General features: G+C 46.7%; 1 protein-coding gene across 2 annotated transcripts in view; it reads right to left on the bottom strand.

The window, feature by feature from the left end:
• Nucleotides 1–15,472, bottom strand: part of SLC8A3 (solute carrier family 8 member A3) — a 113,337-nt gene extending 97,865 nt beyond the window's left edge. The window contains exons 1-2 of one of the 2 annotated variants that reach the window (XM_077180278.1): nt 15,314–15,472; nt 14,899–15,145 (exon numbers count right to left, since the gene is read on the bottom strand). The gene's annotated coding sequence lies outside the window, so the exon portion shown is untranslated. Of the gene's footprint in view, nt 1–14,898 lie in introns of both variants that reach the window. The other variant, XM_054634673.2, reaches the window with a different exon arrangement.
• Nucleotides 15,473–26,614: the final 11,142 nt, after the last annotated feature.

Here is a 26,614-nt window from a genome sequence, read left to right as displayed (position 1 = left end):
AAACACAAAACCAAAGGCAACCCCCTAAGTCCCTATTAATTTCTTATTTAGGCAAAATGCCCCTTAAACCATCAAAAAAGCCTTTGGATTTGACCTGGAAATAAGATTAAGTCTTCTGGCACCTCCCGCTCCTTCTCCTCTTCCTCCCACCTCCCACACAAATGAGACATGGGAGTACATCTGTGACTAGCCAGAAAAGGCAGCTGATTAGATCTCAGCATGGGGTGAGCCCTACTCAGGCGTGGGTGCTGCACTGGAGCCAGGCAGAGATGGCTCAAGGTGCACTTAGCAAGCATTTGTCCCAGCACAGAGCAGATACAGCACTGCTATCAGCATCATCTCACAGCCCCGCTCCAAAGCTGAGTGAGACAGAAATAAGGATCAGCTTAATAACATGACTTCACATTCCTCAGTTCCAAAGCACATAAAAGCTTTTTGATTGAACATACAGGGGTTTTCACAACCATGAACTAAAATTGAAATTATAGCCTTTTTGCCAAAGAACACAAATGACTGACTTTTTGCAGAGGAGGTATTGTACCTACTGCACGGTCCTCCCTCCTCTAGCATAAAAGCATGGCAAAATATTTAATACAAAACAAAGCCTATTTTTCAATTTTCTCCATTGAAATGCTATTGAGCCCCTTGCTCATCACTACAAGAATAGTATCCAGAATGCAAGTTAAGATTTACCTGCAAGCCAAAGGCCACAGCAGTGTAATCAGATTCATTTTGTCTGACAAGTACAAATTTCCAACACAGACCAGGCCTTAAACTGTCAGACTAATGGCACATGCCTGCCTATCTGAAATGAGCACAACCAAGGAGCCCAAACTGACTTTACACAGATTATGACACAGCAAAGAGGTAGTTTACCTCTGTACTATTGTACCAGCTAGGTTTTATGAGGGAAACAGCACAATAACTCATGTCTAGACCTTGACAGATCCCCACAGTTTGGCTCCATGGAAAAGTTATTGCAGAGAGCTGTAGGTGCTTGTTGCTTTGCACTTCACAGTAAACATGCCAAAGCCCAGAATTAGCTGCCTATGGATTAATCCCCTTGGTATGTGTCAAAAGCAGCCTTTCTTTTTGCTCAAGATGGTACAAAAAAAAAAGCTACCATAAAAAAAGCTACCAGCTCTCTTAGCAAGTCTTTAATATTTACAAGCTGGTGTCCCTTCTAATTTGAGCAATACCCACCATTCTAGCATGGTAAATGGGTGTAAATTGACATAACAACTGAAGTCTACTAATTCCTTATAGAAATGCTGCAGTGATGAGATCCAGTTCATTTGGTGATCCCAGGGGCTGGTCCAAGCAGAGCACAAGTCTGTGTAAAGCTAGGAGCAACCTCCAAACACTCAACTTGCCCTGGGGAACCAGTCCACACTGTTTTTTCTGTAGTTTAGTATCCATGATGCTCCTGGAAAAGCAGGGGCATAAATAGCTAACCCATAAAGATGCCTGTACTTAATTGTCCCTTTCCAATACCCCACTGACTGCACTTGACTGGCCAGGCATTTTATTTCCTTGCTCACACCTGACCTAAAGAACATCTGTATAGGACAGACAGATATATGGGTAGCAGAGCTGCAACACAGCTCTGTACACAGACATGCACAGGAGCTGGCAGACACTGCAGAAAGCCTCCAGTGGGCAGCCACAGCCACACTTTAAAAGCCATCCTTATTGATGGTGTGTGGTAGTGCAGCCTCCTTTGAGGCCACGATGGGTTCACTCTTCTGCTCCCCATACACATCCATGTCTGAGATTCCTCAGCCTGGTAAAGAGCAAGAGTTGCTCTTTTTCCCCCCAGAACCATAGCCTCTTTTACATTCAAACCCCAAAACCTAGTATTTAGGCTGACATACAGATTAGTAGTGGGCATGCTCCTGCTGAAAAGGCAGCATTATCTGCTCAGATATAGATGAGGGCTTTTTCTTTTCATGAATATTACACAAATCTCACTGTTGTTTTTCCAGGACTTTCAAGCAGGCAATTCACACAGGAGGTGGCAGGGATCTCTGGAGGCCATCTACTTCAACCCCCTGGCTCAAATAGGGCCACCTAGAGCCAATTGCCCAGGACCACATACAGCTGGCTTTTGAATACATTCAAAACATACTAAAAAATACATTTGAGGATATTCAAACACAACCTCTCTGGTCAGCCTGTGCCTGTGCTCAGTCACCCACATAGTAAGAGACTAAGAAGCACAGCTATGGGGTCCAGGCCTGCTTGTGGCCACCACATCCTGCTGTTACTGCACAGGGACCCAGAGCAAACTCATCCTGTGTACAAACTGCACCTGAAGCTCACTGCAGTGCCTTAGTGACAATCACATGTGCATTTGGCAAAAAGTCAGTGTTGTGGCCTTTCAGAAGTCACTGGGAAGCCTCCATTGCACATTTAGAGGCTGACCTTCAAGGATCAGTCTTTTCAACATTTCTAAACACAGTTAAAGCCTTTAGGTGCTTGTATCCCCTTACAGGTGAACTCCCTGTTCTTCCCAGTGACTGAATGGTCCCAAAATGAGAGGGAAGGTTCAGCCACATTCTCCAGACTCTTATGCTCATGATGTGGAAGGCCCAGTGAAGATGCTGAAAATCTTCCCTTTTAGGTTTAGGAGGCTGAGGGAAATAAAGAAGTGGAGTTACTTGGTCACCCACTTGGTGGTCCCCCTGCCTCTTCCATGGACTGCAGCTTAAGGAGACAAAACATGGAGCACCTGACAACACACGGGGTTGCACCAGACACTGGTTCCTCTGCTGCAGCCTTCAAGGCACTGGTTTCCATCAGACTGTCTTGCTGGTTTATAAAGAGTAGTGAAGACCATTTGGGGAACAGTCGGGGAAGGGGAAAATCATTTCAGCAGTGTGAGGAAAACTTCTTGTCAGTGAAAGACATTTTATGTACTGCCCGTGGCAGCACACAGGGTGTGTTATTTACTGCTCCTGCTTCATAGACATATTATACTGCTGGTTCAGGTGCCACCATCAAAGTGCAACTTATCACCTAGTGACTCACAGCATCCTACAGATGACAACAGCAATTCTGACATTTCTTTAGCATTCTGGTGACAGATCTGCAACTGTTACAATTAAAGACTCTAGGATTTGTTGTCAACAAGCACAAGTGCACTTGTGCCTCAAAGCCCATAGTTATTTGCACAGAGAGGCAGGCTAAATGGTACATAAGGAGAGAAGAGGTGTTGTAGTCACATTTCATCTTTAGATCCAGACTTTGTCAAGAAAAACACAAGTTTTCTGACAGAAAACCTATTTGAGACAAACAAAAACCACATGATGTGCTGGATTTGGTGCAACAAGTAGGCAGGTAGGGAGCCCTTAGCTCCCATCCTCTGGAAGAGCCTGTTTATTTCTTAACTTATTCTTAGAGGAAAAATAAAAACAAAATTTATAACTTTTTTGGTCTATAGGCAGCAAAAAAAAGTTTTTGCCAAAAATGCCACATCACACAGAAGAGAAATTATAAGCCCTCCACAAGTCTGTTCAGAAGGGCCTGTTCCTGGCTCAGCAAGAAAGAAAACATTAAAAAGGTGAATGGAGGCAGAAGCAGCAAATGGTGAAGTGGGAGACTGGGCAGAAAACCGGGAGGGGAGAGGAGAAGAAGGTTACACTTCAGAAAGCATCTTTACTACTGCAGCAAAAACAAGTGGTTGTTGTCATATTAGAAAAGCCCTCAGCCTAATTAGCACAGATTTCATTTATTTCACAGTTAGCTAGACCAGAGACAGAAGAGTTGCCCGGTCCATGCCTCAGGGACTTCCACTGCCTTCCTCCCCTTGTGACCATTATTTCCTAGTACTTTGTCCAGCTGAGTTTTAAATTATCCAAGTGATGGCATCTCCACAACTTCCCATAGAGACTCCGCCATGATGTAATTTATCTTGGAGGCTTTAGCCATCTTCCTTATATTTAGGATGAAATTAAGAAAATTTATGCTGCTAGTTCTCATTATCATGTCCTTGGAGCACTCTCAACCATTCTCCTCCCTGTCTGAGATTTACATGCTACAGATACTTGTAAATAGCTCTTCTCCTCCACAGCTTTTCTTTGGCCAAAGCACACAAATTTATTTTAATCTTTATAAATTAGCCCAGGCTGCCCTATAATCATTTATCTTCATCTCCTCTTGATTCTCCATCTTCAAGGCAGTCAGAAGCAGACAGGTATCTTGGAGAGCCATAGTTCAGTGCCCGCTCCCACCGAAAACAACAGCAGATCTGCCCTCTTTGGAGCAGGAAAGACACGCCTGGGCAGTGAACACTTGCCTCTCAGCTCTGCTGTACAGCAGGTTTTCAAGAGATACTGGACTCGCTATGAAGGTAAATCAAGACTGATGCACAGAGACCCACTGTGTTGCTCACTTTTTAAGACTTCTCCACCTGTTTGCTGTGCACCCCCAGCACGGTGGGGCTGGCACAAGGCAGTGCTGACTGCCATGTGCAGAATGAAAGCAGAGATTTCCAGAGTTTCAACCAGAAAGTCAAGGTCTCCAGCTGAGATGTGGGAAATACACTGTAACACGCCCACTGCTTCTGCAGATCTGAGCACAGCAGGAGGCATGAAAAATGCACTGAGCTATGGGTTATCCTCAAAATACCTCCCACTTCACTTGGGAGGTGCCAAAACCTGTAAATTCACCCAGTTTGAATACAGTTATCAAATAAGATTCCACACAGCACCTTCACCCTTTACTGCCATATATCCCCACGTCTCTCTTATTGACAATTTAGATATCTTAATCTGTTGTTTCTTCAGCTGCTAATTCTGCAACTGCTTTAAAAAAATAAGCCCTCGCATCCACGATGATTAATTCATTCTTCATAAGTCCGGGCTGTTTATTGCTCTTTGTTCACTAGCTGTTTACAGATTCTCTTTTAATACTAGCTCTGTTATTTGCTAGGGACTCAAGTCATATTTACCATATGGTAATTGCAGAGATGACATGGACAACAAACAGTGGAAGCTGAGCCACTACGGCAATTACAGTAAGTGGCAGCAGTCTCCAGGCTATCTGCTGCCCCACCTCCATTTCTTCTCTCCCCACCCTCTGATGGCTTTCCCTATGGGCTGTATAAAGCCATATGCCACTCTGATCTCTACAGCAAAGACAAGCAGAAATTTGTTCTTCACTACAGAATTACCAGACAGGTTGATTCACCTTTTTCCTTTCAGTTTGTGTTCCAACTGCAGGTCTGCCCTCGCTGGCTGGCTGCCCCACTCTGTCCTGCCAAGGGCAGGTAATCTGAAATATTGTCTGGAGCTAGACACCCTCAATACCGACATCCTTCTTTCTCACTATTACAGCCTCACTACCTTCCTCCTCTGCCTCCTCCATGGTCTGAATGTGCCTTAGATACTCCCCCAAAGGAGTTGCAAAGGACCACATTTCAAAGGGTGGTTAGAAGCTTAACAGAGCAGCTTTTAACCCACTTGGACACCTGGAACCCACTGAAATCACAGATTTTCCACTGGACACCTAAGCATGATTTAAAATTCCTGCAGAAAATCAAACAGATGACTATGAGAGACTACTGCAGTTTTCTCCAAAGAAAGACATGAGGTTATTTCTTGATTCCTACCAAGAGCATCAGGCAGATTCCATACCCAGATGTCATAGGGCTAAGCCAGGTAAATACATGACTCGATCCATTAAGAAGATTCAAAAAAATCAAGATTACCTATATTGCCAGCTTGGGGGCAGTGCATACAACAAAGCACTTTGTTTGTAAAGGATGAGACTTCTCCCCTGTGGTTTCCAACATGTCTGCAATGATACTCTCCCATTCCCAGCAGTCAGCAAGTCCTAACTTAGATACCAGTGCAGAACATTTGAAAACTGGATGCAGGATATCATGTATCAGAAGAACTTTCTAGCAACATATATAATAATCATACTACTGTTTATCTCCAAAGTGAAGAAATAGCATTTTCGTGGTATTCAGAGTACTTACTTTCACCAGCTTCCTCCCCTTGACCTTCCCCCTCTAAAAGCCTGTTTTTACACAAAGTCATCTTAAAAACCAGAACTATCCAGCCTAGTCATCAGAGGGGGGCTGGCAAGAGAGAAGAGAGACAGAGTACTTAGGACCAGATTTTCTCTGGCGTAAATCAGCATAGGTCCAGTGAGCCCAAGTCAGCAGAGCCAGCTTACTCTATTGAAAGAGATGCCTTAGGAACTTTGGCAACATTTCATACAACAGAAACCGTCAAAAGGAAAACTTAATCTATTTCTTCTTCACAACCCACATCACACACAGCAGCTGGGGGGCATCTTCCTACTTCCCCCATACAACTATATTCCTGTCCATCCTGCCCTGATTCCTCCTTCCTCCCAATACTCCATGCTGGCCCCAAATCTGCCACAACTAGTCCTGCCAACAGGAGCAGTAGCTGAGTCATGGGAGATGACCACTTCAGCCAAATGCACTGAAACCAGACGAGAGAAGGAGAATATTCTCCTTCTCTCCACAATCCCAGACTGCAGCACACAAGGCTTAGAGTCTCTCCCCTCCACCATGTGCCCACTGTCACCTTGGATCAGCACGTGAAGTGCCTCATCCTGAAGGTAAAATGACAGGAGTCACTAGCTTAATGCATGTGCTTGGATAACATACTCATCCCATGCAGCACTCACTGTACAATCTATTTAAGCCACCAGGGCAAAAAGAGAGGACAGCTTCTATCCTGCCACTGAGGGGCACAGCTTCCATTATGGATCCTAGTAGTCCCATATCTCCATCAGTTTTACTCAGGAGTTTGAGTACCCTTCAGCGACAGCAAAAATTATTTTTTCATCCTTTTCTGTGAAGAGAAAAATCAAACTAAGATGCATTTAACTTGCTTTCAAGTCCAAATCTCTCCTAAGACCCTGCTACAGCAAAAAAACTGCAGGGTCCCGCTCTTGCTGCAAGTTTCAGTGAAGGACTGACTTGAGTAACAGCTGAGGCAGGAATAAACAGCCAGTTTTCACACCCTTCTCAAGACTCACTCCCTACCCCTCCTGCCTCAGCCCAGAAAGCCTCTCATGCCCAGCCATATGTCTGTGGTGGTGCTCTGAACCCAGCTCATCCTGATGTTGCTGATGACAGGAACTCCTGTCATCTGTCACAAGTCACAGGCAAATGCTTTGCCAAAACAGAAGCAACAGTCCTCCAACACCAGCAAGTGAGGAACAATGGATAGGAAGAATGTTATCCCAAGCAGAGCCACCATTAGTGTTGCATTCAGGTCAGAGACATGAACAGGTAAAAGAACAAGCACAAAACATCTTTGACAAAACGATGGTCACTTTTCAAGACAAAGCCTTGAAACAAATCCATTTTGCAGTGGGAGTTCAGTGAGCAGACAAATGAATGAAACGGGTTCTCAATGAATTTGAGGCCTGTATCAAAACAAATCTTCACTCTACAGACATAGAAACATTTCTGGATCTTCCCCCTGACGCCTCCTCCCACAGCACCCTTGTGGTCTTTCCCGAACCCGCTTACCAAGACCACTCCTTATCTGGGTTGACTGCACCAAGCCCACCATACCTAGTAGCTGTTGGCTCCCATACAGATACTTGCAAATTATTACCAGACCACCTCTTCATATTCTCTTTTCAACAGTAATTAGATGAGGTTTCTGGAATACTGCACAACCCAACATAGCTCCCACGTCCCCTCCCTCAGCCTTCGGTGGGAAATTAACTTTGGTCCGAAGGATAGAGGTGGTCAACCAAGGCAAAAGAAGCTTAAACCTGGGAAGCTAGAAGGCATGGAGTTTTTGAGGGAAGTCAGGAGTTGGGGCATTTACTGAGAATCATGAAGAAATCTATATATTTAAGAAGGAAAAGCAGAGGCAGGAAAAGGCCACAGCTGGGGGAAGGAGGGGTGTTTGTGACTCACTAGGATGCACAAACGGCAAAGAGATGGATCTAGACAGGCAGCAGGCAAGCTAGCAGATTTTTGGGAGTGACATAGGTGCACCAAGTGCAGCAGAGCATCTTCTCACCTTCAGTCTCCTGGTGTGATTCCCCAGAGGAAAGGCAGCTCCATCATGCTCTGAAGGTTAAGCTGTGCCTTCTGCCTGGCACAAGAGCACATTGCAGCCAATGGGTAAAACTGCCTACCTACTTAAAAGCAAACCCCAACACTGCCAGGAGGGACAGGCTTTATTTTTAGCTGGGACACCAGCAGGGTCACTGCTGGTGCTGCATTTCCTCATGGAAGCCAGGGTTTCATGAAGTGTGCTGTGTGTGCAGGGTCACTGCGGGGGAAACATCTGTCAGGTCAGCTTTGGGAAGATGGATTATTTAAGTTAAGAGAAGAGGAAACATTTACTAGAAGAAGTGAACCTGAAACTACTCTGGAAGGTTAAAATGAAAGGAAAAAATTAAGCTTAAAAAGTCAGCGTGGGTGGTAATTTGTGTGAGGCCATTGTCTAGTCCACCCATCTCCAAAATTCTCAAATGGGAGAATATCCAATCATGGCTAACTCCAGCAGCATTCCCCCTGCTTGCCTCCTATGACACAAGCTTTGAAAGGCTCATTCTTGTCTAGGCACTGCCAGAGCAAAAGCAGCAGCATTAAGCATGATAAGTCATTATCCCTCATCAGAATCCTTCACAAAGGAAAAGTACACAGACACCCACCTTCCCTCACACTTTAAAGACAGCAACACTGAGAGCTCCACCTCACTCTGGTCCCTGTGTCCTCACACAGAGCCCTGTTAGCACCGCGGCCAGCAGCCTCCCCAGGACTCTCACACTGGCCAAGAGAGAGTCCACACTCAGCACCCCGGTGAGTGCATGGCAGCGGTGCAAACTGAGCCCGCTGCGGTCCCTTGGGGACAAAGAGTCAGGTCCTCCCTTGCTAGTGGGTTTCATGGGTGCAAACCTAATAGAACAGTTGGCACTGCTCCCACTTGCACCGCCAGGGAATGCAGTCTGGAGGCTTCAACATGGAGAGATGGCTGTTGATGAAGTGCTGAGTGCTAGTGTGAAGCTTTCAAGGGACTCGAAAGAATGGAGAGCAGAGGGGAAGTTCCCATTTTATTCTCTTTTTGAAAAACCTGAGTCCATTTGGCATGTTGCATCTGAGAAATAGCTTGGCCTAGACTCTGATTTTTTTTTTTTTTTAATCAGGATAAACCCCTGTGCATGTTCTTGGGATGATTTTATGTTAAAAATTATTTTCTATTTTTTTTCCTGCTTTTTGTGCCTCTTAATAGCTTTAAAAGTGCTTTGCAGACCCCATCACTCTTAGATTCTTTGCAACTAATTTGCATTCAATACTATCCGTTTCATCAAGCACAGACTTCAAGGCTGAACCAACTCCAAGCCTTAACTGCTGCAGGCAATTCAGGCAGAAGCTTCACAGGTGGAAGCAGGGATTCTTAAGCCAACCTGAACATGTTCCACCTCTGGTCATTTGTTACCACTCTGCTCTAGCTCTCCCCTTTTTATTGGCATAACTGTTTGCATGGCTAGGGCATGAATAAGGACCAGGAATCTGTCTGGCAGAAAAGCAAGCAGAACCCACCACCTGGGCACACGTGCCACTGTGCCAGCATCCTGCAGGGGTGGGACAGGAGCAGAAACAAGCAGCCAGGGTGGGAAAGTTGTAGAAAACAAGACCCAGATGAGAAGCATGGCAAGTGCATCAGCTGTATGGGCAGAGGAGGTTTGCCTCTTGCAGCAGTGAATCCTGTAACGCCTCCCAGACCATTGAACAGCCTTGTCCTGCAACGCAAGGGCAGAGAAATATCTCTGTCTCCATTTTTCCCAACCAACATGTGTGTTCAAGTCACTGCCTAATCCCAACCAAAACCAGAGAAGAGAATTAAGGTGCTTATTAAGGTGAACTTGAAGCTCAGCATCAAGATACTGCTCCCCAACAAGGAAGGCCTCCCTCAAGTTGGTATAGCAAGACATCCATGACTTAATCACCCAAGACAAATTTTCCTGACAGTAAACAGTATGGAGAGCAAAAGGATAGGTTCTTCAGACCTGAAGCAGTATTCCAAGTACCCTCACCTGTGCATGGCAGAGGCAGTGCTGCCTTCGCTAATTTGTGTGCGGGGAGCTGTGGCCCTGGGGCAGTGGTGGATTTCACAGCCTGCCTGGACTCTGACAGACTCTCTCCTAGCACTACTCACATCGAGGTGAGCTAGGACACATCCAGAGTGAGGTGCAGACATGCTCTAACCCTCCCTGCTTCTGCCCCTACTCTGGGGATGAAAACCAGCTTTCACCAGCATGCAGCATATGAATGCACTGGCAGGGCACCTTCTGTTGTCAGCACTGTAGTCCCACGTTCACTCCTGGACATGTCACCTTCAACACAACCTCAGCAGTCAGATCTAAGTGCCCTCTCACAGGTACATCCCCGCATCACTACACTTCTTTTGATTAAAACTCTATTCTGCGATGCTGCTGTTTGCTTTGAGACAGCCTCCAAGTACCAGCCTAGGAGAGGAGAGATGAAAGCAATGGCAATGCAGTCTCATCTGTCTGTAGTTCCTAAAATTCTTTGGCACCTCACTGGTTGCAAAACATGCCCAGCAGCATAGGATATTTAGTATTTCTGATTGCTCTTGACCTGGCTGTCTCTGCCGCTGTCCTGAGTTAGGAGGCTTAGGTAAAAAGACAGCAGAGTACAGGAAGGCAGCAACCAGAGCAAGCTCAGTTTTGTAGCCTTGAAATAATCTGCTAGTGAATAGAAACAGAATCTTCTCCCTAAATCTGAGTGCTCTGGAAGAGCTCCCTGTTTTATTATGATGGAAAATCCTCATTGGAGTGTTTCATTAGAAAACAAGCTGTCATAAAAGAAATGTTAAGAGCCCTAAGCTCCCTTCTCTCCCATGATGTCAACTGTCAGAGACATCAATGACAGCTCAGCTGTGTGATCAAAGGCTCCAGCAAGCAGATTTAAAGACAGAATTACCAGAAAATTGAGAGTTGAAGGAGCATGGGGGCATGATAATCACCTATTTATAAATGTGCCTTATGGGGCAAGCTAATTACTTTATGATGCTGTACTGCAGGAACAATGGCACCTGGGTCTCACTGTGACACTACCAAGATGGGGTGGTGGTGCTACCTTCAGAATGGCATGACATATCCCTGCCACGTCATGCCTGCAAAACCCTGTGACAGAAGGGCCTCGTGGGGAGGCTGGGAGGCCATCATGGTGAACTTCATGCACTCACATCCATGATGGCCCTCAACCACAGCTTGCAGCTTAAAGCATTAAGGCAGAGGGGAGGCAGAGAAGCCAGCTACACTCTATACTGTGTTAGACCTCAAGCAGCCCAGAAGCCCACTGAAGCTGCAGGAGACTTGAGGTGGTTCCTGGATCCCATTCTGCCGAGCAGGGACATGACCAGGAGCCTCCTCTTCAGCCCCAAACCCCACATCACTGAAATCAGCAGATTCAGGACCACAAGCTCAGCAATACAGGTGTTTTAAAGGTTCCCCAAGAACAGTTTATCATCTCATGTATTTCTCAATGCATGAAACTCTACAGGACAAAGACTGTAATTTACTAAACATCTGTATGGCGCTTGGAAACATGGGCCCCCAACCAGGCTGATGCCTTTAGGAGTTACCATTATCTAAACAGTGAATCAACAATAGCATTAATCTATGCCACAATACCTCAACACAGTGGGTGATGGTAGATGGAGCATCGCAACTATCAATTTCCTGGCTTCAGAGACTTTTTTTCCCTATTAAGAAGATGTTTTTGTCATTGTAATTTAATTTCCTTCACTTTTTTTTTAAATATAGAATTAGAAATTACTGCCTGGTTTATAAAAAAAAAAAAAATTGGCCAGCAATCAAAGCCATCTTTTTAACTGTGAAGCACATGAAAGGCATCTGAAACATGACAGCAACAAAGAACAAGGAACTATTTGTCAATGCCACTTGGCCATTGGGGAAGCTTAGGGGAGGAGACTGATGCTGTTTGTTTAAAACAAGCAAACAAAACCCTGACAGACAGACCATTTATCTGTATAGTGCTTCACTTGAAAATATTGGCGAAGGGAATACATCTTCACTTGGCTTCTAATAAAAGTGCTGACACACGCTGTTGTGGCCTTGCCCTGCCTTGGGGACAGAGGATGCCTCCCACAGGAAAGACCCTTTAAAAATAAGGGATCTGCCATAACACAGCAGCAGGTCAGCCTAAGCCCTTAGCAATCTCTCTACCTGTCCAACCTGCAATACCATAGCATCTGCCAAGCTTGGACCAGCCTCCTCTGACTTCAAACCCACCAGTTTCAGAGAAAAGCAGAGGAAGCAGGAAGGGTGGATTCATCCGTGGGTACCTCTTTCCTGCCTCCAAGCCAGCCAAGCTGAGGAGCAGTGCCTTCAGCATCCTAGGATTGCCATGAAGAACAACTGCCCATGACTCCCAACAGCACAGTGTGCTCCAGTCTGACTGGATCAGACAGGGCAGCTCCTGCTCTACACTGGCCCAGCAAGAACCTATGGAGCACAGAACGATGCATGATCCCGGCTGTGCTTGGTACTGCTCCACATGTGATCTTCTGTTCTGGGTGCTGAAGGCAGAGGGGTGTTAGGATGGCTACATATCTGCCTTCCCTCTCACACCCTGTCACCCACTAGTTATTGTAACCATATCCTAACCAAATCCCCACCCAGGAAGAAAAATACCATTCATTATACAAATGAAACCCAGGACCTGAGATGTGCCTAGCAGCACACTGGAGGTACGCAAAAAACATAGCAAGCTTACTTGCATTTCCACTGCCCTCCCTTTAGGACCTCAGTAGTGGGATTACTAGAGTCTGTCCTACCTTGGGCATTTAAGCAATGCTTAAACTACCTCCTTATTAGAGCAGGACTCATATTTGGCTTTAAGGAAAAGAAACCAGACTGCTGTACTGCACGTTTTGTGTAAGGCTCTCTATACCCATCAGTCGTCTCCTTCCCCACACTGGTTGATACTACACCCTTCTATTTACAATACGGGGTAGCCAATTCGCCTCATGTTGCACACTCATGGCAGAACTGAGGGCTCCTGGGCTGCTCCCACTCCTCCCCAGCCAGCCCTCGGCAGCAGCTGGACATGCTCTTTTCCAACATCACTACTTCTATTCAGGAAGCAAGTCTCGTTCCAGTTGAACACAGAAGCACAACATGAGCACCAAATGTGACTTTCTCAGCTAAACCATGATCAGGGTAAACAAAAGCTTCCAACAGCAGTGGATGGAGCAGGATTAGGGACTCCCTAGAAATGCTGGTGCCGCAGGGGAGCGATGCCTCTCCCTGCTGCACCAAACCTACAGAGCACCTTCAAGGCCTCTGTGTCCCCTCCCTGTGTCTTGTGTCCCCTAAAGCCAGCTCTGCTGTCCTGGGCCTCCCACCAGGGGCCATGAGATGTGTGCTCTAAAATGGAAAGGTGCTACCGACTGTTACCTAAGTCTTCCAACCCTGTCATCTCCATAAATAAAATAAATAAAAACAAACAAACAAACAAACAAACAAAAAAAACAGCTCCAAAAATCACTCTTTTGCTTTAAAAAGAGATGTGTAGAATTAAAGGAACATACATATAAGCATGAAGAGGGGAGAGATGTGTGTAAGGCATCTCTTTTCACTCTGACTGTCCCTCGAGCATTTCCCCCTAAATCTGAAATAGATTTTTAGGGTAAAATCCCCAGAACAAGCCAAGGACCAACCCAAAAAAGTCAGGAACCCAACCATTAAACTACAGCTCCATTGGAGGGGGCAGAGGGGGAAATGACCATGCTTGTGAACGGTCACGTTTTAGAATAATAGTTAAGAAAACCCCAAAACCAACTGCAATGGTTTCATCTCTCACCCAGGATGATCAATACTTAGACACAGGTGAAAAAACATAAAGCTCTGAAGCAAGGCTGGGAGACAGGTAGAGTGTAAAACCAGCCCACATTTAGGTCAGCTCTCATGCGTGTGCATGTGTGTGTGCGGAGTTCCTGTCCCCCTGCCATGGGGGCTGCGGGCCTGCCGGCGGCCCTTGCCCTATTTAGGGCAGCGCCTGGCGCAGCAGCTATATTTGACACCCGGGGTAAACAAGCCGGCCCCGGCGGACGGAGCGCGACAGCTGCCCAGGACGGCGGCCCCGGCGCCCCCGCCCCACGGCCGGGGATGGCCCGGCCCGGCCTCTCCCGGCGGAAGAAAAAAATAAATTAAAAATAAAAAGGAAATTTAAAAGGGGGGAGTGGTGGGGGGGGGGGAATTATAAAAAAGGAAATTTATAGCACTGCATGAGAGCCGCTTCCCCCGCCTGGCAGCCCCGGGCAGAACCACCCCCCCGGGCTCCCCGGCATCCCTGCGGGCCGCGCCGCGCCGCCGAACCGGGGCACCCCCGCCCGGCGGCGGGAGGGATCCCGGGGCGGCCGCGCGCGGTGCCGCGGGACCGGGCAGCTCCTGCCGCGCACGCCCCGCCGGAGCCCGCCCGCTCCGCCAGGCCCCGGCCCCGCAGCGCCCGGCCCGGCCCGGTGCTCCCTCCCCGGCGCGCATCCACCCCGCAGCGCCCGCTCCGCGCCGTAGGCAAAGCCCTCCCTCCCTCCGCAGCGCACACACACGCATCCCCCCTCACACACACATACACGCACACACACACACAAACGGGCACGGAGCCGCCACGGCGCCGGGAAGATAGCGGGAATGAAGCGAGCTCCCAGCGCCTGGGCAACGCTAATTCCCCCCGCTATCCCGGGAAATGAGCCTGCAAAGAGCTCTCGTCCCCCCACCCCTCAACACCCCCCGCTCACGGCCATTCGCGTGCAAGGCATGGAGCCCCGACTGGCAGCAGGACACCTGCCCGCCAGCCTCGCGTCTCCCACGGAGCGATGGTGGCACCCCCTTACTTACCCTTTCTGGCGGCTTTCCTGACTTTTTTTTGGAGGGTCGGGCTGGGGGATGGGGAGGGGGGGCTCCACTGACTCCCCAACACAAATCCTTCCGGTTCCTAAAGGGAGCTCATCGCATCTCCCGGTGATTCACCGACGGTGTGTGCGGGTACGGGGGGGTTCGCCTTTGCATGTCAGTCCGAGTTGCTTCGCTCGCTACAAAACCTGTGCTCCCTTTTGCAGCTGTCAGGGAGAGCGGGGAGGTGCATCTGGAAAAGGGGGTGGGGGTGGAGGTAAAATGTTGATAAATCCACCAGCCTTGATCTTCAGCTCCGTGCGGTGGAGTTTGGGGAGGGAAGGGAGATTTGGCGAAGAGGGAGGAGGGCGAGGAGGACGGAGATGAATGGGAGGAGGGGGAAAGAGAAAATGGATTGTACCCCAGATTGCCACTGAATCTGCTGGGCTTTCCCCGCTCCCGCGCTCACACCATCGGGGCTCGGTGCAGGTTTCCCAGCATTACGGTGCACGGCAAAGCGCTGAGCCTGATTTCTGGGAGCCAGCGAGGTTTGCACAACTGCAGCAAGAAGCCAAATCAAAAAGCCAATCTGCGAGCCTCCAAACTCCACGTCACCTATCAGCTGGGAGCGAGCGCTGCAACAGAATTACAAGCCATGCATATTTATTCCTCTGAATCCAGGGGGGATTTTCGGATCGTTTAAAGCGAGGCACGGCAAAACCAAGGCAAACCCTTTCCAAAATAAATAAAGGCAGAGCACGTCTTGCATGTAACACGCGCGCACACACCTCTACGAGGTCTCCATCGGTATATATAGATAGAGATATACACTCACTGAGCGGGGATCACTCCTGTACCGTCCAAGTATATTGACTTGACTTCGTGTATTTCAAGCAAGGTGGGGGAAGAACATGGTAGTTGAGCCTCAGAGAAGAAGATATTGATTGCATATCTGAAATTTAAAGCATCTGCCAAACACTTCTGAGAGATTAAATATAGGCAATATAATTAGACAGCCAGATTGGTCCTGGTATCCATTTGAAGCTGCATGCTTTAGTTTGTGCTTGCAGAAACCACCCAGTTATTTTTTAACCGAAGTAAAATAACAAGTTGTGAGACAGCAAGTAATTTTAAGGTAAAAAAATACACATTGCCTCCAAAGTTGCTATTTGGCTTTGGCAGAAGACTGCTGGGGGCTGGTTTCCTGGACCATGGAGCAAAGCAGCACAGTTATGGCTCACATAAGACACATCACAGTATTTGTACACATGTTTGTCTCCCCTTAGGATCCCCTCTGGTTTTGCCCCAGCAGCTATGGGCAGACATGTGCCTCCAGGAGATTTACCTACTGGCATGGCTTCTCACTTCTTTAAAAACCAGGTATTACAAGGCAACAATCCCTAACACCAGGCTATCCTGCCTGTTTCATCCTCCAGAGAGAAGCTGTCCCCAGTCTAAACAGACTTCTCTCTGGAGGATGAAACAGACCATTCTTTGGCAGGATAGCCAGTGACTGCCCATACCCCCTGAGGCGATGAAGGCCCTGAAGCTTTCTGGTGAGACCTGAGCACATGTGCAAGTGCAAACCATCCCTGTCAAAAGCAGCTGAATAAACTGCCATGAGAAACCTGAGCCCAAGTCCTACACTGGGCAAGAACTTTTACCTCAGCCAGGCACACGCAGCGGACGTACAAAGATGGAAGAGGAAAGGGCAGAACAGTTACCAAGAGGGTGACCTGTCTGAGAGTTGCACAGGCTTCATGCTGCCAAAAGTGCATAAGAAAAGCTGCAAATGGGCTGTGGTCCCCTGCAGGACAGCACAGACCACTAAGGCCCTGGAAGTCAGCTGATACACTCCAGTTAATGCTCCATAACAGTTATGGCTCCATAATAAGAGCAGCCCCTGGCCCCACACCTCAGCACAGAAGAGATCCAGAGACCTGGAAGAGCAATTATCCATTCTGGTCTGGCTACTCACTGTTGTTATTTAGAACAGGGCATGGAAGTCCAGGACAGATGCACAGCAGGAGGAGGCACAAGGGGACAGATTTGCTGCAAGTAAGTACAAGATGGCGGTACAAAAGATAGTGGCAGAACACCTTGTGGGTCCCAGACTCAGCCTTTTATCTCCCCAAATGCCACCTGCTATTCCTGGTGTCCTCAAATAACCCAGCAAGGCAGCTTACCAGATAGGAACATGGTAAAGGATGCACATGGGCCAGAGAGATGGCAAGATCCAACATATACAGAAGTGCCTGACCTCAGGGTGCTGTCCAGCCCTGCACAGGGCTGCAACCCTGAATGACGCTCCTGTGTGATGTCAGGGAGGGGAAGGGCTTCCCAGTGCCTGGAGGAACACAGGCACATATGCATTTGTGGCCCGTGGCATTTAAGTGCCCAGCAGTCTCACCCAAGCTGGAGAAGAACCCTTACTGACATAAAATCAACAGCACAGCATCAGTGGCTGAAACCAGGATTTCAGAGAGACTGTGTGGATGCAGGGACTCTGGAACTGGCGAGTGTCACCTGATCTCCAGGTGGCCACCTCCAAGCCTCACACCCCTACCAGGGAGGACAACCCCAAGGATGGCAGCTCTCCAGTCACCCCCAACACCAAGCAAAGGAAACCTCCCCAGCTGGCCCAGGGAAACTCTCCCAACCCATCTCATGCTCACCAACCCATGCCCAGCTCATCATCAGGCAGTTCCAAACAACTGCTTGTGTTTAAGGCTCAGCAAGAGTGGGTCTGGAGCTGAGGAACTGCAGTACAAAATGCTCGTCAGCAGGAGCAAGCCCTGGGGGCAATACACAGATTTACAGTTGACAATAACTTAAGACAGACAGAGCTCTTTATGGTACACAGATGTTTCATTTCACCTCATCCCAGTACATAAAATCATGCCTAATACATTTAAGAAATGCTCCCAGGCATTTCCCTCTTTCCCTCCCTTCCATATGGACCTAATCTTATGTTGCTCAGCTCAAGCAAAAAAATTTCATCACAAGAGGGAGTATATGAAATTTTTTATCTCCTTAGTCTTAAAGGTGTGCTTGCAAAGTACTAACCTAAGACAAAAGCAACCAAAGTGCTTATATAAAAATACGATTTAAAATTTTTTTAAAACACCAAAACTCCACAAAAAACCAACCACCTCTTGTTTATATTAGCTCTAACAATTAAAATACAGGGTGCTCAAATTCCTGGGCTGTTTAGCACAATCTCACTAAACAAGCACGGATATTAGTTTTTAATGACTACCAAGATCACTTGATGTTTCAAGTGTTACCTAAGGACCAGAGCTAATGGTTTTAAACTGACAGAGGGCTGATTTAGATTAGATATAAGAAAGAAGTTTTTTACAAAGAGGGCAGTGAAATACTGGCCTAGGTTTCCCAGAGAGATGGTAGGCATCCCATCCCTGAAAACATTAAAGGTCCGGTTGGGTGGAGCTCTGAGCAACATGATCTAATTGAAGATGTCCTTGCTCGTTGCAGAGGGCTGGAACTAGGTGACCTTTAAAAGATGCCTTCCAATTTAAATTATTGTATGGTTCTAACCCAAAACCACTGGAATTCTACCAAACAGTGGAATATTAAAAGAACACAGAATGAGTAGGGTTAGAATGGACCATTCTAACCAGAGGTCATCTGATCCAACCTCCCTGCTCACACAGGTCCCCTAGAGCACTTTACACAGGATTGAATAACAACAGCTTTTGGATATCTCCACAAACTCTCTGGGCAACTGTTCCAGTGATCAGTCACCCACACAGTAAAGAAGTTCTCCATGAAAGAGAGAGGAGTTATCCCATGAACAATCAGGACCTTAAATACTTCTCTCAAACCTGTCTCCAAGCTCTTGAGATTTGAAGCAGAACAAGAAATGGAGGCTTTCCTCTTCCTTTCCTTGTCCACCTAAAACTAGATAAGATTTGTTTAACACAACCCATAGTTTCAACATCCCATGACTTCAGCCTTCTGCTGGCAACCATGCTGATAATAAAGATGCTGACAGCAGAATGTACTCGACAGCAGTGCTGTTGTTAAAGACAATGGGCATAACAGGCATTGACTTGCTCTGCCAGGCCAACAGCATCTATTAACATAAAAACCTGCCAGTGTCCTACAAGTTCCAGAGGAAACTCTGTGAGTGTGTTAGCTGAGTTTGAAAGGACCTGTTCTTTCCCCTTCATTCACCAGCTATACACTTCACACATACAGATAAAAATTTCACAGTTACCATCCAAAATTTCAGATGGATAGGGGCATATTATTGTTTTATTATGGCAGACATGACAAGCTGTAGGTTTGGCTATTCCTTGAAAAATTTCTAGCTGAGCAAGGCTTTAGGAAGTGCTCCTACTATTGCTGTCCTGAAATCTTTTGGCCCTTGGCCTAATGATCCAAGAATTTGATTTAGACTAGATATAAGAAAGAAACAAACACCATATCAGCCCTTTTTCCTTGAATACAAGCAGACTAACTGCTGCAGACTTCAATTTTGTACAAAAGGGCTTGGCACAGCCCCCTTCTCTCATTCAAGATCTGATCTTGATGAACTTGTGTTATGTTTTGGGCTATTTTTCCATAGCTTTGCTTTTTCTCCCTCACCAGCTTTCATCAGGTGCCTGCTCACATTTGTGTCAGAAGGGATGAGATAATGTGACATTTTATTAATATGATGCATTTGCAGAGCCTTGAAATGAAGTTTTAAATTTGAGAAAAAATTACTTTCTGGGCAAAAGAGGAAAGGAGCCAAAATGTAGAAGCCAGCTTCAAGCCTATCCATGATTACAGAGCAAACGAACCCAGTTCAAATGTAAAGTTCATTATTTTTTCCTCCTATGAAAGCCTGTTTTGCAAACATGGTTAGAGCCCTGAAAGCCAAGCTGAGCTTTACACACACAACACTATGCAATTCTTATCCCAAACGTTATATTGGGACACCTGGGACAGTCCATGCACTCTTCATGGCATTTCCCCATAACCAGGGGATGATTCTTCCACAGGTCCTAGCAGACAGGGGGTTGCCGAAGATGGGTCAAGATTCTTTGTGTGTCCTTTGTACAATGCTCAGAAAAGAGAAAATTATGGGTTTAAACTTTCTGACCCACAGATGTGTCTGTGCAGCTGTAGGTTGCAATAAGATCCTCTAGTCTCATTGTAGAGTTTCCCAAGAGGTTAAGTCTGGGGTCAAAGGCCACCTTCCTCAGGCCTGGCTTACAATGAAGGGCAATTCTTTGTGTGGTCATCTTCACAAATGATTGCAGAGTCATGTAGAGACAGCCCACACGCAGGTGACTGATACCACAAACTTGTCCTGGCCTGAGCTTGCCAAAGGTCTTCTGTGCAAGGGAACACAGACCTAAAGAAATTTTAGACAGCATTCAGACACCATGCAGAAACCCTCAAAAAGTAAAAAACCTAACTGAGGATAGCAACTAGCCACTGGAAGTTCAAGGCAAGTCAAACCCTAGAAAACTTCTGATGAGAAGTGACATCTTCCAAAGACTCTACCTGACAATAGAAAATGAGGGTACACCTGACAAGCAGATTTGGATCATGGTGGAATTTAGGACTTACCATGTGTTAATTAACACGTGTTAATTCCAAAGTCTTCCATTTTAGCACTGGCTTCAAAAACTGTGTTGATCCATGGTCCATGGACGGACCACTGCAGGTTGCAGAGAAGTGGACATCTGTAGTGGAGCACACCCTCTGTTCAGGACAAACACCCCGAGGCTTGGCCTGGCAAGCCAGTGTGTCCTGGGGCAGGAAACAAGACTCATTTAAAGGGGATTTTTTCTGCATTTTAACTGCCAACCATGGGAGGTGGTCAGGGGTTGAGGTTCTCAGGTTGAGGAAATCTGAGGTTTTCCATATTTTTGGTGTCTTAGAGCAATGGCTTAATAGCAACTCTATTACAAATTAGGTTGTATGTTTTTGAGGGCTTTTTTCCAGGGAGGACCAATGGGACTCTGGGGCTTACAGAATCAGGCTATGTGCCAGGACAAGGGGCACATTCAAAAAGGCCATTTCAACTGCAGCGACTACTAATGAGCAACCAGCACCAACGCTGCAGGAGATACACCCTTTTTCTCAGCTGCAGAACAAGAACATGAGGCTCAGATTACAGCAGTGGATTGGATCTGCTCCTACCCCACTCTCACTGAGGACCAAGGAACCTGGCCACAGAGGAAGAGGTTTGGTATGACAGAAGATACCAACACATAGTAAGATGGCAAGAGGCCTGCACTTCAGCACATTCTGATGGATTCTCACACGTGTCTTACAAAGCATCGAAGAAGATTTAGCTCACAAAGATGTCAATTCATTTAACAGCTTCCCAAAATAATTTTGAATTCAAAAAAATCAATGGGAAAAGTTCATATTTCATTGATTTTGAAACCCAACAAAGACAAAAATCAATTGCACTACCACCACTCTGGTTTCCCTGTTAAACACTGGCACCAAGGTGGTTTTTTCTGCTTCCTGCACCACATGCTGGCTAATAGCACAAAAAGAAAAAAAAAAAAAAGTGTTTCTTAAACTAAGCTAGTGCTTCATGGAGAGGATGATTCACAGTGATTCTAGAGCAGTAGCTGGTGCTTCAGCCATGCACTGTACACAGGCTGGTTTTCTTACACCTCTTTCAAACCCTTCCTTCTGGATCCTGTGCCTTCACATTCTGGGTAAATTACTCCCTGGCCAGCATGTTTGCTAACAGGTTAAAACTGTGCTGTAATGAAATACATTTCAGGTTATGTTATATTGTGGATAGCACATCAGTAGCAGGAGCATGTAATCCCTGTATTGGCTTTCAGCTCCTAAGGGTCTTCCCCAGCAATTCAGACTCTCCTACAGCTGTCCTGTAGCTGCCCACCTTCACATGCAGTGGGGTTGTGGGTGCTCAGCGCATGGCCAGCAAGCGCTGGTGTGGCTGAGGGTGCCCCGCCCTTAACCTCACAAACAGCTTCTGGCAGGATGGCAAAGAAGGCTTCACACTATCATTTGTCTCTGCTTTTGAATATGCAACATGCCAAAGCTGAAGGTCCCCAACTTCAGGGGATGTTACCAGAGAGCACAGCTACACACCTTGATAGTGGGGATAACAATAAATGCTGGGTAAAGATTGAATGAAATTTTACAATTCTCCTAAGGTCAGTGTAATAATTTTCTTAGCAAAACAGCTGAGACCTACTAAGAAAAAAAAAGTCTCCTATGGAATGGTGTCTCTTTACAAATCTGGGACAAAGTGAAGAATGCCAGATTGTCTTTTCCCCCTGAGCAGTTAGAAGAAAGCTGTGCCTCCCTCCAGGAGAATCTGATCCAGGTTTATAAAAAAATCAGGGGGCAAGGGGGGCTATATGTGAAAAAGAACTATAAAGTAAATTAAGATCAGCTGTTAATGAAAGCTTGGAGTTTAATTAAAGGAGTGAGCAGCTTGTGCATGTAGAGACCCATCCATCTCTAGGATACCTGTGGCTTCTGTCCAGATCTGGCAGGATCTAGGAGACACATATCGGATGAGTGCTTCTGGTGCAAAGTCTGACCCCAGACTGCTCTGATGATGGTAAGACAGAGACAGTTTCCCTGGGAAGAAGACTGTCATCATGACACCACACAAGGCCTGAAGGCCTGATACCTCCCTCAGCACCAAAGACTTGACTTTAAATATCTAGTTGTGTTGCAAATCATCCTTCTGATGACTGTTGCAAAAACCCATCCTTCATGTTTTGGGATTATGTGGATGATAAAATGTTGGTTATCCCTTTAAATATTAATTTATTCAGATTCTCCTGAAAGTTGAATTTACAAAAATATTTTCTCTTGTTTTAAAAAAGTGCACAGCCAGAAAAGGACTTTGGCACATGCAATATTCCTATCCCAGAATGTGTTAGATTGGAAGGGACCACACTGGGTCGTTGGGTCTGACCTCCCTGCTCAAGTAGGGTCATTCTAGAGCACCTATATACCTATACATGCTTATATCCTGCTGAACACAGTCCACATGCCCTAGACATGCCATCACAATCTGAAGCAGTCCCACAGGATTGCTCCAACAACAGGATCCCACCCTAAGAGCAGTCAAAAGAATTCAGACAGAAGTTAATTTGTGGAGAAAGACACACCTGTGTGCAAAAAAAAAAATAGGGTGGTCTTTCATATCCTGGGGTTTCTTCTACACACAATTTTGTCCTCTACACTATTTTGTCCTGTACTTTGTACAGAGTCCTACATTCAGCCTCTGCTCTCTCCTCTGCCCCATTCTGTGCACTGTCTCCCACCTACACACATATTTCTTGCCCTTGCTCCTCTCATCATACACCGTCTTTAAGACCCTCTTCATGTTGTTCCTGTGGGGACATGGGTTTAGCTGTTGCTCTTCTCAACATTTCACATAAACTCCAAACTTGAATTAACTCTCCCTGATAACTGATTTATATCCCAGAATGTGCAGAACAAGTTTTGCTCTGGAGATAACAGGGGGAATAATTTGGAATGGCTGAAGCACTTCAGCCTTGACAGTCTTGGCCTGCCTACCTCTGGCTCTCTCCTGGCAGAGGGAGGGTATGGCCATTTTGCACAGGCTCTGGTCTGTGTGGTTTCTGACATTCATTTTTGCACTGCTGACCATCTTGCAGCTACAGAGCAGTAGCTTCCAGAAATCCTAGTCACACAAGTTGCTCACAGCATTGTTTACCAAATACACCAACCTCACCCCAAAGGCCAGGAGCAGAAACAATGCAGAAAAACCCACCTCATCTCCACATGCCACTAAGAGATTTGTCAGGGCTCACCACTGTACCAGCCACCTGAGCCTCACACAACAGGAGTGACCCAGCATCACTCAGCAAAGCTGACAGCAGACAAGAGCCAGCTGGCAGCACTGTCTGTCTTACAGCAGAGCCCTAACATTCCATATACTTCCCACAGACTGGGAATTCCAAGCCTCTCCTTCCACCTGCCTAATTGCTCACAAGTGGGAAATTAGGATTTTGGAAACTGCTACCTGGCTACCAAATTTCCCTGCTGTAGGTTGTTATTGTATTACAAAGGTCCCATATTGTTGTCTCCTTAGTGCAAGAGCTTCATACCTCCTTGATGCTTCTCATAGGCAGCTCCTCTAAGCACTGACTTTTCCTTCTCACAGTAACCAACTGACTCCAGTTCCCCCTCAACCAACCAATCCACTCTTTTAGAACACTCATTCTTCTTATTGGCTACAGCTGTGGCCTGTTAAAGTTAGGCCTGCTCCTAATCATCAATAATTAGCTCAGCTGCAACTCCTTAGGGGTAAGATTACTTTCTATACTACCTTTATTTTCTTATATTCTATTCCCCTACAGTAGGTTAGCAAGTCCCAGAGCTATGGGAGGGACAGACCTGCTGGTCCCAGCCCTGCCCTGTGCTGGCTTACTCCAGGAGCTTCAGCAGCACCAGGCAACTCCTCAAGTGCAAAGGGGGCATTACGGTTCTCCCAAAGCCACTACACGGGCTAATTGCTTGACTCTTGTTGTGATGCTGCCCAGAAGATGAAGGTGTGGCTCAGCACACTCATTATGCAGCTTATTCCAGAAGCAGTATTTACTGGGCAAGGGAAATGGCATCCCAGGAGTGACAGCATTACCAGGGAGCCTCCTCCCCCAGCATCATGTGGTTTTGCTCACATTGAAAGAGCAATAAACCCTGCAGTGATTCCCTTTCAATTGGTTCTGCTATGAACCACTGCACTCCCCTTTCAGCTGATGACCCTACTGCCATCATCTCACTGGTTTCAGCTGCATTTAGAAATGGACTGAGCCCTCACTTACTCTATATGGTTACATTCATATGGTATTCTATTTAACATCTTTCTAGGGCCCCCCCTCAAGTACTTTCTTGAGAAGAAGAGTATAGGGATGGCTTCATGTCTTACAGGGCACAGACAGCACTGTGACTGCTGCTGGGGATCTAGGGAAAGAAAAGCCATCAGCTGCCACAGCAATCCCTGGGAAAAGATCACTGCTCCCCTCCTCTCCACTGGCTGGGAGAGCATCTCCCCTCTGCCCAACACTATCCCATGGATTACCGTGCCTCTAGGCATCCAGGCTGCTACCTGTCACCTAGCACCCCCAGAAGCCTGGCAGGAGCTCCCTAGCTCAGGTCAGTGACAGACCCACTGTGCTCCTAAGGGAGATGAAGGGTATAGCCTCCACTTCACATATTGTAAGGATTTTAATCCCATCGCTGTAACAGCAAGCAGTGACAAAAGCATGCAACAGAGGGGTGAGATGAGGCTTATTTCATCCTACCTTCAGAAAGGCAAAAACCAGAAAACACCTTTTTTCTAGCCCCTGCATAGACAACTTCCTCCTTATCTCTTTATTAGTGGTTTTACAGTTTTTTATACTGCCTTGATGAGACAGAGCTGTTGCCATGTGGTATGGACAGGCTGCAAGAGCAGCTCCCTTGTTGGACTTGTTTGGTAGGTATATTGCAATTGGGTCTGTTTCCATGAACAATGAATGTGTGTTCAGAAAAGGGAAAAAATAAAAGATAAGAGAAGATATTATTAGAAGGAGCAAAGCCTCGATGAGTCTCATCACTTCCCCAGCTGCTGCTGTGTCTAATCATTTTCATAGTATATCAGGAAGTGTGAAATCACCGATTAATTTCATGACAGAGGTTTTCATCACAGAAGGTGGGGATGTGAAACCACCTTCTGAATGCAATTGCAGCTGTGGGTTCATTCTCACCTACCGAGTCTTCCCCCTGACCCCAGGTACCACCGGGGAAGGATGAGACAGCTGTCCAAACCAGGTCACTGTTTTTCTTTGATGAAAACAGGCAGACAAGTGCCAGTCTTGGCTACAGAAATGTCTCAAGGTGCTTGAGATACTGAGATGGGGATGTTTCCTTCACAGATTTCTCAACAGCACAGAGTAAATAAGACACATTCACATTTCCTCTGGCTCTTGCACCTCTCAGCAGCAGTGAGGGCAGAGCTCTGAGCCCAGGTGCTCCAGCTGTGGAGCATTAAGGACGCAGACTCAGCCACCAGGCATTGTCTGAATTGTCTGAGCATTCACTACTCTTGGCTAGGTAAAGGGTCCCCACAACTTGTAAGACCAATTCAGGAAATGCAAACTCATGAACTTTGGACAGCCAGAGGACCTGCAGATAATCCTTCCTCACCCACATCCACAGCTGCCAATGTGAGATCTCTCTGCCAGCCTCTGCAGTCACAGGGACAAGTGCAACAAGGTTCCAACCAGCTTGGTGCTACTGCAGTGCCTGGAGGGTGGTGCAGGGAGCTTCCAGTCCCTGGGTGGAGTACATGGGATCAAGCCAAACCTGAACCTATGGAAGTCAGCTGGAACTTTTCACTGTGAGAAGTATAGTCCACACCACTCTATGAGAGCTGCTGAAGAGTCGGGAGAAACAGTGCAGAATGGTGAAGGGCAGAAAGGAAAATATGCTGCATCCAACTCCTTCCAAGGGGAACTTGCAGAAGCAGAAGGAAATCTGTACTCTGATCAGAATGTCATAGCCACCAGTTCTCTCATGGAGCACAACAGACCTTTAATAACAGCTGTTTAGTTGATACCTGCTACTAAAAGGCAAGATGACAGACAAAGAGGTCATTGGTTTGCTCCTGGCCTTGAACTGGACTGGAAGTTATTACAGTCCCACTAGTATGGCCTGACCGTCTGATCAAGGAGCAGGCAACACACATGGA

Source organism: Agelaius phoeniceus, chromosome 6 (genome assembly GCF_051311805.1).
Source record: "Agelaius phoeniceus isolate bAgePho1 chromosome 6, bAgePho1.hap1, whole genome shotgun sequence".
Lineage (NCBI taxonomy): Eukaryota > Metazoa > Chordata > Aves > Passeriformes > Icteridae > Agelaius > Agelaius phoeniceus.
This window is presented reverse-complemented; position numbering and strand designations above follow the sequence as displayed.